At 42.0% G+C, this 14,779-nt stretch overlaps 1 long non-coding RNA gene and 1 other non-coding gene across 10 annotated transcripts in view; one reads left to right on the forward strand and one right to left on the reverse strand.

Annotated features, from left to right (window-relative positions):
- Positions 1-14,779, forward strand: part of LOC133064703 (uncharacterized) — a 98,584-nt gene that overhangs the window by 34,992 nt on the left and 48,813 nt on the right. For 7 of the 9 annotated variants that reach the window (XR_009694681.1, XR_009694683.1, XR_009694678.1 and 4 more), the window contains one exon: positions 11,471-11,619. The exons of 1 other annotated variant lie outside the window; for it this stretch is intronic. This is a non-coding gene — a long non-coding RNA (uncharacterized LOC133064703). Of the gene's footprint in view, positions 1-10,731; positions 10,836-11,470; positions 11,620-14,779 lie in introns of all 9 variants that reach the window. One more of the 9 variants, XR_009694682.1, reaches the window with a different exon arrangement.
- On the reverse strand, positions 7,589-7,779 carry LOC133065752 (U2 spliceosomal RNA). The gene has a single exon (XR_009695006.1). It is a non-coding gene; the product is annotated as a U2 spliceosomal RNA (small nuclear RNA).

The raw sequence follows: 14,779 nt of genomic DNA on the forward strand, positions 1-14,779 counted from the left end.
ATGGGGAGATGCCACCTTTCTTTACATCACAGTTCTGCCTGTTTAGACATGTTTAGCCAGAGCACCCTGTTTGTAGAATAGGACTAGGTTCTGTATGTAGATATGCTGCAGCAACTTATGTGGGAAAATCACCAGTTGACTATAGAGAAGGATTAAAAAAAGCCTTTGTTCTTTACGTTTAGGTCTTCATTGTAGTGTAACTTACACTGTCAAAACACCACTGGTAACTCTGGTGTACAGTTTAAGAGGGCCTTCCTATCATCCAAATAAAATCTGTTGATGTGTTCTAGGGAATAAGCCATGATGGCGGCAGAGATGAGGGTGTGGTGTGGCCTTACTGCATGTATTGGGAGTTGGTGGCACGTGTTACATGACTATTACAGTGAATTATTACTGAATAAACAAGAGGTGTCTCTCTTTTGCCTTTCCAAGGGAGACCAGATGGCGGTGAGTGTTGGCCCAGATCCAGGGGAGCCTGGCCTCTGGGCTGGCAGAGGAGACAGCTTTAGTGTCAGGTGATGAAATAAGAAGAGACAGGGCTGGTCTGTCAAGTGATAAAATTTCAGGGGGCACCAAGAATACATCTTGCCCCTCAAAGACTTTTCTCAACTATTTGTTATTGCTTAGAATTCTACCAGTGACATTTTTTTCCCTTTGATGTAAGCTTTTTGAGATCCTATTAAAAATGAAAAGACTCCAGGAAAGGGTTTGATTATGAAACATCTTGGTCATGTAAGTGGAAGTATGAATGAGTTCTTAAGATTGATTTCTGAGAACTAGACTAAGGCAGGGGCAGAAGGGAGAAAGCATTGTGCCCCTAGTCATAGTGATAGGAAGGATTCACCATTGAGATTGAGATTAAGGCCCTGAAAGGAGAAGTTGGGTCCCCAAGAACCATTTTGTGTTCTTTACAGTTTTGCCTGAGGAAAGACAAGATGCTGAGAGTGGTGAGAATGGAGGCTCTTGTGCTCAAGGAGGGGCTGGGTTTGAGCTTTCCCCACCAGTATGCTGGCTGTGCAGTCATGGTGTTGTCTGGAGAACAGCTGACGAGCAGAATGTGACAAGGAGTGTAGGGCCTTTGAGTCTGTGGTTTTCTCTGATGTCCTCAGACATGGCCATCACAGATCTTAGGAAGCAGGAAGCAGCTTCCCAGAAATGGTGTAAATTGGTGGCGCAAAAGAAGCCACTGATGATGACATGGGTAGGGCGCTTCCTCTGTGGCCGCTGGTCATAGACAGCTTCTGGTCTTGATTTCCCAATGAGCTGTGCTGAGATCGGGCTTTACCAGGAAGTAAAATAAGCCACGTCTAAAGCAGTGACAAAGCATTTGGGGTGTCAATACAAAGGTGCAGTTCCCCCTTGTTCACTGATTTGTGGAGCCAAAATAACTAAATCAGAGATGCCAGCATAGCACCTATGAGTCACATCTTTAACTGTTTTGGATTGAATTCACTCCTGGTTGACTGTTCATTTTTCATTTACCATTTACAAAGGTTCTCAAAATGCCTTTGTGATTGGAATCCACACATCCCAGGGAGTCCTTGACAGACAGCTCAAATCTCAGTGCTTTTCTCAACTCTTCACAATTGAATTCATGGATGCCATTCACTCTCAGGCTTCACCTTTACTCTGTCCACATTTCTACCCACATTTCCAGAGCATTTTCTTTGGATTAGACTTTTGGCTTCATTCAGGCCTCTGAGGTTCTTACTTCTTTTGGCACATTTCCCTAGAGGACCACCTACAGAGTAGTCTCCACCCTTCACCTTCTAAAGTTTGATATAGTATGGATCATGTTCCTTACTGGAATCAGCACAACTTTTTGGAAATTTCTGGTTATATCACACGTCTACCTCTCTCTCCAACCACCTCAGCCTCACATGCAAGATCCAGTCGTGTAGTTGGATCTGCCGACCTTGAAAATTTTGAAGCCAGTGCCCCCCTAGGGAGGGACTCCTGGGCATATGCCCTGAGTGACAGGTCTGGTCTACTAGTCTCTGCCTCTCTTCCGTTTGACCTGTATTTTGGCTTTTCCCCGGAGGAGCCCCTAGCCCTGTCCAGGACTATAACGCAGGGACTGTGGCCTTTGCTTTCCAGCCTCTTTCAGTCCAGGTCCCTTCTCCTTTTGTTACGGGTAGGCTTTGGCAGGTAGAGTTCTGCCCATGCACTGATCTCCTCGTGTTGACTACTCTGAACTTTGTCTGCTGCTCTTTGGGCTGATTGGACGTCTTGCTGGTCTGTTTAGCTGTGCTTTTGGAACTAAGCTCTTAGGCGTGGCCAAGCCCTTGTCCTGAGTTTCATGTTAGCTCTCCACCTGCCTCTGCCTCAGGAAGAGCTTTTAATATGCATTTATAAAGCTCAAAAAGGGAGATAGAGAATACAGCATTTTCTAGACTGACTTAACTAAAGAACCTTTTTTTTTCTTTGACTGAAGGAATGTTTGTTAAAATCTGGCAGAATGTGGTGGTTGGTGGGGCACAGTTTCGGAAAGCACAAGGCTTTATCCCAAACCAGTGGATGTCAAATGAAGGAATTCTAGGTGAAGGTAATGTGACAATGAGAAAAATTCTCTTGGGTAGGGAAGCCTCTCCTGGGGCTCCTCGTTCAACAGATGTCCTCTGAGTACCTGCTACTCATCCGTCTCTCTGCTGGAATCACATCATGTGTTTGATTGCTTACTGTGTGTCTGCATAAGGCCAGCTCTGATCTGGAGTGGAGCCCCAGGTGGAGAAGAAGGTAGGGATGCTACATTATTTCTCCCACTTTTACATCCTCTTCTCCTTTCCTCCAGTTGAAATGGGTGATGCCATCATGGCCACAGAAACCATTGGCTTCTAGATCCAAAGAAGGAGGGCTTCTTTGAGGCTTTTTCCCTGGCTTTGACCTCTTCCGGGATTTCTGTAGCACTTTTGAGCACCCCATCCCTCCCACTCTGGGACTAGTTCATCTCTGCACTTGTCTCCAGTCTCACTGCTAGTTCAGGATTTTACTTTACATATGGGCATCAGTGCTAAGTGGGACGGAGCTCATTCTTATGGAATGGATATGACATTATAAATTTTCTACTTTGCCTGTGAAATCCCTCTTCTTTTATAGCTCATGGGCAGTCCAGACTACAATAATTTTTTTCACCCCTTCAGTGAAGATAAACCCATGTTCTGGGCAGGGCAGTCTTGCAGGTGAAGACTCATTTAAATCTGCTAGGGTGGGTGACTGAGTGCAAAGGACATAGCTGGAAAGGGAAGCCAGTTACTCCCTCTGAATATTATTCTCAGCCAGGATAGGAAAAGACCACTTGAAGCAGATAGAAGTCACTAAGACTCCTGATTCAGGCCTTTTGAGACCCTGGTATATATGTCTTTACTGTCATCAGTGAGATCTTTGGTTGGCTGGCCTTATTGACTCACTTGGCTGAGCTAATCATAAACTAGATGGAAAGGCTCAGTGTTGAACCTTCCCTTAAGTTTCGTGTTCTCTGAACAGCAACAGATAGTATCCTCCACCCACAAAGCCCCACCTTAGAGGCCTTGAAGGCCTGTTGTCACTTGTCCATTTCTGCCACGTCCTATGAAAGACCTTGGTTTTAACTGTGAAGATCAGGGAGTGAGTTCACTTGCAGGAAGGGGGAAAGGGCTTGTAATGGACATTTAGAGATCTTAAATAGAGTCAGTCATTCGGTCAGTCTGTCAGTTCAGTTCAGTTCAGTCACTCAGTCGTGTCCGACTCTTTGCAACCCCATGTATTGCAGCATGCCAGGCCTCCCTGTCCATCACCAACTCCCGGAGTTTACCCAAACTCATGTCCATCGAGTCGGTGATGCCATCCAGCCATCTCATCCTCTGTCATCCCCTTCTCCTCCTGCCCTCAAACCCTCCCAGCATCAGGGTCTTCTCCAATGAGTCAGCTCTTTGCATGAGGTGGCCAAAGTATTGGAGTTTCAGCTTCAGCATCAGTCCTTCCAATGAACATCCAGGACTGATCTCCTTTAGGATGGACTGGTTGGATCTCCTTGCAGTCCAAGGGACTCTCAAGAGCTTCTCCAACACCACAGTTCAAAAGCATCAATTCTTCAGCGTTCAGCTTTGTTCACAGTCCAGCTCTCACATCCATACATGACCACTGGAAAAACCATAGCCTTGACTAGACGAACCTTTGCTGGCAAAGTAATGTCTCTGCTTTTTAATATGCTCTCTAGGTTGGTCATAACTTTCCTTCCAAGGAGTAAGCGTCTTTTAATTTCATGGCTGCAGTCAGCATCTGCAGTGATTTTGGAGCCCAGAAAAATAAAGTCAGCCACTGTTTTCCCATCTATTTCCCCATCTATTTCCCATGAAGTGATGGGAGTGGATGCCATGATCTTAGTTTTCTGAATGTTGAGCTTTAAGCCAACTTTTTCACTCTCTTTCACTTTCATCAAGAGGCTTCTTAGTTCCTCTTCACTTTCTGCCATAAGGGTGGTGTCATCTGCATATCTGAGGTTATTGATATTTCTCCCCACATCTTGATTCCAGCTTGTGCTTCTTCCAGCCCAGCATTTCTTATGATGTACTCTGCATATAAGTTAAATAAGCAGGGTGACAATATACTGCCTTGACGTACTCCTTTTCCTATTTGGAACCAGTCTGTTGTTCCATGTCCAGTTGTAACTGTTGCTTCCTGACCTCCATATAGGTCAGTCTATAGGTATTTATAGATATTAGTTGGTCTGTAATTGCAGAAGGCTTACTTTCCCCAACTAGTCTTTCCTGTGATGAAGACATTTCCTAAGATTGTTTCCTTGGTCCCTTTCTCTGTTCCCTTCTTAAACCATCCCTGGTTGATGTCATCTATGCTTATCAAAAACTTTCAGATCTCTTATCTCCAACAGAAGTCTCTTTTCTTAGTTCCTGACTCATGATGACCAAACACTGTTGATACCATAACCTGGATGGCTCTTAGGCTTTTTAAACTCTACATGTCCCAAGCCAAATTACATTGTTTATCAAAGCATCCTCTTTTACCTATTCCCTCATTTCTTCTTATGCCTATTCCTTTTCCTTTGTTCCTTGATTTAGGAGCATTGCCATCCAGGGTGATGAGTAAACTTGCTTCTGAATCATTGTTTTGTGCTGTTCCCCCACCAGGAATTTAATAGGCTCTGAGTATCATGTAAGATGTTTAGGATGTGTCTAGATGGTTTGTTTATTTTTTCTTTTCCTTTTCTTAAGTTTCTTGTCTGCAAGACATGTATAGTTGAATTCCATAGAGAAGTTAACAGAAAAAATAATTAAAGGTTAATGTGAGGTTTAGATTTGAAGTAAAATGGAAGCTCTGGAAAGGAAGCATCCAAGGGCTACAAACCTTTGAGAGGAGGCTTCGTGGAAGAGGTGAGAGTTAACTAAGGATACCTGAGGTGGGATAGGGACTGGAATACCTCTTTAGAAGCGCGTGCAATGGTGAAGGGATGTGGCTTGTTTCTTGTGCAGGTTGAGTAATCATCACCTCCCCCATGAGCTGCTTCTGCTCGGCACTAATATACCTTGTGCAGTTTGATTCTGTTTGAAAGGTTCTGAGGACTTGAGTATCCTAGTGTAATCTGTTAGTTAGCCTGGAACTGTCTTTTCCTTTAAAATTTTGGCTCAAAGCGTTGTCCTGCAACTTGTGGGAACTCTGATTCCTTCACCCAGAATTCACCATGTTCCTGGGAACTCTTGTATTTATGGTCACTCTGATTTTGAGTTCTTGCTTCCATTAAATTCGTTCAGATTGTAGATGGTCTTAGTGTCTCAAGTTGCTGTTCCTGTTTTCCATCCACATTGACTCAGATGGTAGAACTCAGATATTTCCCAGCTCAAAGCCTTTGTTTGTGTGTGTAGCAGACTTTGTTAAAGTTTGGCGTAGTGGAGAGTATTTTACGTTGCCCCAAAGTAAGCAACTTGAATTCTAATACTGGCTCTCCCTGTCCCTTAAAGTGTTTTGTCCACCTTTGCATTAAAGATCCATCACTATTACTGTATGTGGCCTTGGTGTCTCTTACAATCTTCTCTCTCTTCCCTTTGCAAACTGTCCTTACTGTTACTACTAAGCACTGCAGATACTTATTACTCCTATTATACAAAGCATTTGAACTCTTAATTCTCCCTCCCAAATTCACCTCATATAGCCAAGATCCACTAAAGGACTCCACTGAATAAAAAGCTCATCTACTTAGCCACACAAAGGATTTGTAGAACCTCTTACATGTACATTATCTTCTCTCTTTTGGAAGTATTTCTTGTTTTAAATAGCATTTACTACTTCTTAACCCAGAAATGGTTTTGCTTTGAAGGATCTGTGCAGAGGAGGTGTAAGAGAAAAGGGCAACAATGTGAATATAAGCAGGAACCTACATAAAACCTGTTGTGGGCAATGAAAGAACTTGTCTAACTGGAAAGAAGAATTCTTGTTAGGGAGCAGTGCTCAGCATAGATTAGGAAGTCCAGAAATGGACCTATGTTCAGTGGGAAAGGATAGTGTTTAGGACAAATATCTAATCATTTAAAAGAAAATGTCTGTCACCTTCTTCTAAAATAAATTCTAGATAAAGACTTTTATTTATTTTTATTTCTTGTTATTGAGTTGGCCAAAAAGTTTGTTCATAAACCCAAAAGAACTTTTTGGCCAACCTGATAATTATTTTTAAAAGTAACTTTTATTGGAGTATAGTTGATTTGCAGTGTTGTGTTAATCTAAAGATTTTTACATAAAGTGTTAAGTGTACTTGAAAATAGTTTTTTTAGTGTGGTACCAAAAGCAGAAACCATAAAGGAAAAAATGTGGTGGATTAGTTTTTTAAAAAATTACAACAAAACACCATAAGTAAAATAAAAAGTAGATGTCAATTGGTTAAAAAGAGTTTTCAGCATATCTCTAATGTGTGCAAAATTCTTAATTTGTAAACTCTTATAAATTAATAGGAAAAAAACAAGAAAGTGAGAAAAGTCATAGAAAAATAAGTATAAGTGGTTAATAAAGAATATAGAAAAACGCTCTTTCATTTATAATCCAGAGAACACAAACGGTAATGAGGTATCATTTTTCAATATCAGGCTATATTTAGACTGATACATTTAAAAGGGAGAAAATATTTATTGCTGGTGAGGGCTGGAGGAAAGAAGAACTTATACTCTGTTGCTGGGAATGAATATTAATACATTTTCTCTAAAGATAGTTTGGTGACATGTATCAGATTTAAGGTACACATGGTCTTAAACTAGCAATTCAACTTCTAGGTATTCATCCCAGTGGTAAATGTACAGAGATACATACTTGAGGATATTTACTATTATAGAGTTTATAAAGCAATCAAAATAGCCATTGGTAAGGGACTGGTCAAATCAATTGTGGTATGTCCATACAATGATACATGAAGTAAATCTTTAATTATTGACACAGAAAGATGGCTGTAACAGATGCATGAAAAAATATATAGCATATGAACCTATTTCAGTTGAGATATAGCCATAATTAGGTAGATATATTTTAAAAATTATGCAACACATTAACAGAAATTATCTTTTGTGATTCAGAAAAAAAATAGCCACTTTTTTTTTTTCTTTTTTTTTTTTGTTTTGGGTGCACCGTTCCTGGAAGTACTGCAATACCAGCTCGATGCGTGGAGTGGACGGAGCAAGCTCCTATTCCAACTCCCAGCTCCAAAAATCCATTTAATATATTGTCCTCGGACAGAGGACGTATCAGATATTAAACTGATAAGAACAGATACTACACTTGATCTTAGCCAAAAGGCCGAGAAGCGATAAAAAAATAGCCACTTTAAAAAAAATAGGAAATAATGAGTTGAGAGAGTAGCATTGAAACATATACATTACCGTATGTAAAATAGGTAACTAGTGGTAAGCTACAGTATAACACAGGGAACTCAACCTGGCTCTGTGACAGCCTAGAGGGTGGGGTGGGAGGGTGGGGGGAGGTTCAGAAGAGAGGGGACATAAGTATATTTATGGCTGATTCATGTTGTTTTATGGCAGAGACCAATACAACATTGTAAAGCAGTTATCCTCCAATTAAAAATAAATTTTAAAAATAGAACAATTATAACAATATCTGAAATTAAATAAATAGTAAATAGATTCTAACGAGGGTGATGGATGGGCTGAATCCAGGCAATTTTTTTTTTAAAAACCTTGTTGAGCTAGGTAATGAATAGTGGTGATAAAAGAAAGTTTTATAGCGTGAATGTATGAAATGAATGAAGTGAAAAATTAGGTTAGGGAAACAAGTTAGGAAGCTATAGTGGCCGTGCAGGCCTGAAATATGAAATAATAAGGCATCAACTGGGGTAAGCAGTAGGATTATAAGGAAAAGAACTAATCTGAAGGGCCCTTCATAGAAGAAACCACTGATCTGATCATCTCTCAGGCAGGAAGAGGATAAAGAGGAAAAAATAAGTCACTGATAATGCCAAGGTGTCTGTCTACCCTGTGAAGTTGGACAACTACTCGTCGTGACAGATATAGGGGTAACTGGAAAGGAGAAGCACTCTTTCTAGAAGAGGAGACAAACTTGTTTCTTGGGGTTGAACTTGAAGGGCTAGAGGTACATCTGAAAGGAAATGTTCTTTAGGCTGGGGATTCCCATTTAAAGAAAAAGTTACATGTACAAAGAGAGGTAATAGGTGAAAGTGGGGGCTCTAAATTTGATGTCCTTGAAATTCTCAGGGATGGGGTGGGTCATACTTGGTTCTCCCTTTGCTGTTAGCGGTCTTGACAGACTCGGGAGAGGAATGTGGCGTTGGTCTCATTTGGAACCTGAGAGCAGATCTTGAGGAGAGGTAGGATTGGGCAGTCATCATCATTATTTTAAAACCTCTCTGCCGTTTACAAAGGCCATTATGTACAGCAGTTTATTTAACACAATCCTGTATACTATGTGGTTTTTTTTTTTACTCCTCTATAGAACTGAAGTTCAGTTAGTAAAATTAGGACTCAAACTAAGGTATGCATGTGTGCTCAGACACTTTAGTTGTGTCTGACTCTTTGTGACCTTATGGCTCCTCCTTTCTGTCAGGCTCCTCTGGCATGGGGATTCTCCAGGCAGGAATACTGGAGTGGGTTCCTATACCCTCCTTCAGAAGATCTTCCTGACCTTGGGGTTGAACCCATGTCTCTTATTTCTCTTGCATTGGCAAACAGGTTCTTTATCACTGGCACCACCTGTAAAGCCCAAACTAAGGTAAGTGAAGTGAAATTCGCTCAGATGTGTCCAACTCTTTGCGACCCCATGGACGTATAGTCCATGAAATTCTCCAGGCCAGAGTCCTGGAGTGGGTAGCCTTTCCCATCTCCATGGGATCTTGCCAACCTAGGGATCGAACCCAGCTCTCCCGCATTGCAGGTTGATTTTTTACCAACTGAGCTATCATTGAAGCCCAAAGATCTAGTATGTGTTTGCTCACTCATATCTGACTCTTTGCAACCTTTGGATGTAGTCAGCCAGGCTCCTCTTAACCGTGGGATTTTTCAGGCAAGAATACTGGAGTGGGTTGCCATTTCCTCCTCCAGGGGATCTTCCTGACTCAGGGATCAAACCTGCATCTCCTGTGTCTCCTGCATTGCAGGCAGATTCTTTACCCACTGAGCCATAGGATACAGGCCTCAAATTCTGTTTTTCATGTCTTCACTCTCTGTCACTTAGAGATGAATTTTCCAAGGAGGGAAAAACTAGCGCAAAAGCTGTGGCCTGGATATAGCGGTACCTACAATTAAGAGGTGGGAGGAAGCTGAAAGCCAGGGAAGACACTGTGGCACTCACAGTCACTGCCCTGTCCCCTATCCCTTGTAGGCCCTGACATTCCTCTAACCAGAGAATGCTGAATGTTCCATTGAGTTCAAGGGGGAAAAGTCCTAATTATTCATAAATAGCTTGAAGTATTTTAAGTAAGGTTGGAAAGTTTGGTTACAGCAGAGTTTGTGTGGTAACTTGGTAGTTCATGAGAGTCTGGCTTCATTCTTTTGAGAGCATTACAATAAAAGCGTAATACTTAGACCCATGAAGGAAGGGCTTAACTAATTACATGAAAAAAAGGGTTTCTTTGTGTGTGTGTGACGTCATTAGGTTTGTTTACTTTTGGAATGACATGGTAGCTTACTTGTGTATGCACTAGCTGGTAGAGAGCCAGAGAAGACTGGCTTCAATGAGTAGAAAATCAGACATCTCTTAAGTCACTTCAGTTTCCCAATTGACAGTCATATTTATGGGATGAAATTGTTTAACTAAGTGGTCCTGATAGCACAGACACAAAAAGCAGTTGTCTCCTGTCAGAAGTTCTGTGTCACCAGGGTCCACTTTAGAGATGTTATTGGGCAGTTGACAGACTGCTGTCTGCTAAGAGTCCTGTAGGGCATCCTTGCAACTGAGTGCTTGGAGCATAGTGGGCAGTCATAGTGCTTGGAAACAGTGGGTGACTGAGTGGGTGAGTGAGTGAGAGAGCGACCATGTGAAGGACTGAAGGAATCTTTCACCCAAGGCATGCTGAGTTGTATAAAGTATTCTTCCCACAGCCTCCCATTATTACTTGGCTAGGTGGTTTGGGAATAAGTCTTAAGACTCAAGATTTTGTAGCAGGGAGGGAAGAAGTGGCACCATGGGAAGTTTCTGCTCTGAGCTGGTGTCTCCACAGAGAGGGGACATTTCCAAAGCCAGTGTGCTAGTGTGACTTGAGTCACAGTCACATGATCTCTCCTCCTAAAGAAAATCAGGCTGCTGAGATGGTCTGTGGAGCAAGTGAGAGGCCGACGGAGGTAGGAGAGTTCCTGTTGGCAACCTGGATCTTTCTCAAAGAAGGCAGCTACTTTGTAAGTCGTCTGTAGGAGGCTCTCCACCATCCTTCCTCCTCACTGCTTGGATTCTAAATCAGGAGCCTTTCAGGCTCATCCCTGGTTTTTGCTTACCCAGCCTGGCCCTGCCCTCTGGCTGTGTGCTCCTGGTGATTTTTAGCCTGGCTGGAAATTATGCCCTCTACAAGGTTAAAGCAAATTGGGAGGTTCTGGCTCTGGCTCCAGGGGGGCTGGGGCCTGTCACCTGGCCCTGTCCTGTGTTTCCTGGCATGCTTTCCTGGCCACCTTTTTACCTTTACACAGTCCTCCAAGCCCCTATTTCTGCCTGGGTGAGGATTAAAGCCTGGCTTCTTCAGAGGAACTGTGGGCGCAAGAATGTCAGTTCTTTAGAAGTATCTGATGCCAGTCCCTGTGTTGTGATTTAGGAGAATTACCAATTTCATACAGATGCTATCATGTTGAGGGTGGTTGGGAGACAAGGACATGGAGATTTTTCATATTCACAAAAGGATTTACCACTGTTTTTTTTTTTTTTTTTAAGCATTAAACCTGCTTTTCAAAATCAGATTTAATTTTCATGCTTTAAATAATGTGCAGTTATTTGCATCAGAAAAAAACTTTGGAGATTTTCTAGACAAATTTCCTTGTTTCAGAAATGAACAAAACTACGGGAGGTCTAGGAATGGTGAAGTGGCGCCTGTGCTTTTGAGTGCTCAGATTATGTGAAAGGAATTGAAGCAGACACTGCGCGAGGGGAAGTCTCAGTCCCTCCTTGAGGAGCATCTCTTGGGCCATTTTTCAGGTAAGGGAGGGAAAAATGTGTTCCTTCCCCTGGAATGCTCTGCTCACATCCCTCAGATTGGGTAATTCCTGCCCCCATTGACTTTTACCTTAGTCTTTTCAGTCTGAACACCAAATGACACGGTAATGTCTTAGTATTTTCTTAAGGCGGGTTTAAATAAGTAAAAACCTTTATTACAGGTTGTGAATGACTGAATGCAACTTTACTAAGTTAGCAAAATGTCATGGAGGATCTTCACAGATCCTGAGTTAATTGGTTGGGTAGATTGATTTATTAAAGTTATCCAGTCTGTAATAGGTACTTGTAAAGTCTATGCATTTATCAATTACTTATTAACTGTAGAGTTATGTGATAATTTGATATAAAGTGATAGGGTATGACAGGTATAAGACTAATGCTGTGGGAACTCAGAGAGGAAAGATTATTTTTAGCTTTTGGATCTAGAGAATCAGGGAAGTTTTGTGAAAACCGGTTTGTCTAACACTTGAAACAAACTTGCTTGTACCCTAGTCAGAGGTGGTGTTGATTACAAAGGGAAATCTATTCTCCTCATTCATGTTATTAAAATTTGGAATTAATAGCAACACAGTGTATTTCTTTTCACTGTTTCTTTGCTAATCTCTAAAACAGTTTTCCAAAGAACAGACCTTTGGTAAATAAGAGGAGTCCACTCTCTTTTATTAGATAGTATCTCTGCAGCTGGCAGCTGGGGGCAAGGGCGGACCCAGTTAGGGAGGCTGCTCTTTCAAGAAGCTTGTTTGAAGAGAGGAGTGTTAGTGAAGAGGGGACACAGGATCTAGGGAGGTCTATTTATTATTTGAGACACAAGCGTGATCTTGTACTGTGGGGAAAAAGTTAGTAGAGAAGGAGAAGTTGAAGCTAGAAAAGAGAATAACAATTGTTGAGCAAGTCTCCTGGGGAGAAAGGTCTGCTGTATCCAAAGTGCAGGTAGAGAGATTGAACTTGAACTGAACAAAAAAATAAAAAATAAAAAGAATAAACTTGAACTGAACAAAAGCCAAGGCCGTCGCTGATTTTAAGTGTATCACCACCGCACCACCATCTATTGCTTTCCTACCTTTTGCTAGCACTCTGTTAAGCACTGTCAAGTCTCATGTGATCGGGGCGAGGGGTGTGATGGGCAGAATGGTTTGGTAAGATTTTGGAGAGACATTTTCCTTCTGTTGGGCTAGGTGTTCTCTGGGCAGCAGAAATTGAGGTCATCTGCCAGGAGCAGGTGGGAGAGTGGGGATAGCAGCATGGTTTTTAAAAGCTGTCATGCTCATGGAGTGATCAGAAGACACGTGGGAGGATAACTGAACAGTGCTGAAGACCCAACTGATACTGGAAGCAGCAACTTTCTGGAGGGAGTAGTCCTCATGACTAATGATTGCTTTAGCAGTGCCCACTCAGCAACTTGGGGGTTAAAGCAGAGTATATTCATATTCAGATAGGAGCTGTGTTCTGTGGGCAAACAGAAGACTTGGAGTAGAAGGAATCTGGGATATTAGCAGCAGAGTGGTCATCTAGTTGACTAGAGAAAGAAGTGAATCGAGGAGAGGACTGATAGGCAGCCAAGTGATGAGGGAGGTGGGTATCGGGAGTCTGGAAACCTCAGTGGAGTTGAAGAAGCAGCTGTAGGTGAGATGAGGAGAGGTCCTTTGTATAGGAGGACATAGGAGATCGTCAGCAGGCAGGTCTGACTTGAAGTGGAAAGGCAGACTGATCAAGGAGGCAAAGTCCTTGATGAGCGAGAGGTTATTAACTTAGAGCAATGAGGAGGAGGAGCATAGTAGTTTGGTATAGACTTCGGCCAAGGGAGGGTTTTTGTTTTTGTTTTCTTTTAAGGTTATAGGAATAAAACAGCACTGAGACAGACCATCTGTTTCTCCTTTGGAAACCACTGGGTACTGAAGGATGATTTTATGGCAGAATCCTTATTGTCCAGAAACCAAGTTCCTTACGGAGTGTCAGGTTTCAACCAAGGAAAAGATGTCTAGAAGCATCTTTAGTCCTGCCTTCTGCACAGCTGGCTGAATACCATAGAGTTTTAGCACTGGGGAGGCAGGCAGTTCTGGCCAAATGGGACAACCTCCACAGAGTACTGGGTCTGTAGGCAGAGTTTGCAGCAACAAGGACTAAGTACTCTTGCAGGGAAAATCCCATTTGGCCACTAGGGTTTTCTTTTTTTTTCCCCACTGGGGTTTTTTAACTGTTCAGGATCAGAGTGGGGCCAATGCTTATCTTCTGTATAAGGCTGACGGGAAACCTTAGCAGTTTCTTGCTTTGAAATACTAGGAGTTATTGGACTCTTGAGCTTTCTATTCATGTGGGGTTTGGAATGTATTTTTTCCCTCCGCAGTGACAGCAAATAATGCCCTAAAGCCCACAATTTGAAAGGGTCTGGAAATACTCAGATTATTGTTTATAAAGATGTTTTTGGATTTCAAGTGGCTCAGGATTTCTTTGACATTGTTAGTACATTACTCAAACATTTAAGAAAGAAGCCTCCTAATAGATGAAAACGAGCAATCAAGTAAAATTTTCACATTTCTTTTGTTTTTTTCTTGATTAATATACACCACCACCATGGCTGTAAAACCAGATATGAACAGCTCAGAAAATGATTGCTTACTCAGCCATTTCACCACAGGAACCTACTAAGCACAGCTCTGTGGTCCCCAGCAGAAGAGGCTGTGTGGCTCAGAGCTTCAAGTGCATTGCACCCATGACGGTACTTTATAAATTGTTCATAATTGCTTTTGCCACATAAAAATGAGAAACTGCTGTGTGACATAGCCAACATAAACAAAGATAGGAGACAGTCAACAGACTGGGAGAAGATTTTTGGGATGTATGTGATAGTGGATTAATTTCTATAATAAAGGGTTTCTAAAAATCAGTAACGATAAGACAACAGACTGTAGAAAATGGGCAAAGAATACAAGTAGACAAGTCACAGCGGGGCAAACTAAATTTCATTTAAAGAAGTGCTTATTCTTAGCACAGTGTTCTCTGGATGAGAATGTTCATTGCATTGGTAAATATCCATGAGTAGGGATTGTGAAATGCTGTGTGGCCATGAAAACATTACAATAGCTTCTGTATCAGTGAAAAAAGCAAGTATACCCCACAGGACTGTGAAAACAGGGGTCAGTGA

The sequence above is a fragment of the Dama dama genome, chromosome 11, assembly GCF_033118175.1.
Source record: "Dama dama isolate Ldn47 chromosome 11, ASM3311817v1, whole genome shotgun sequence".
Taxonomy (NCBI): Eukaryota; Metazoa; Chordata; class Mammalia; order Artiodactyla; family Cervidae; genus Dama; species Dama dama.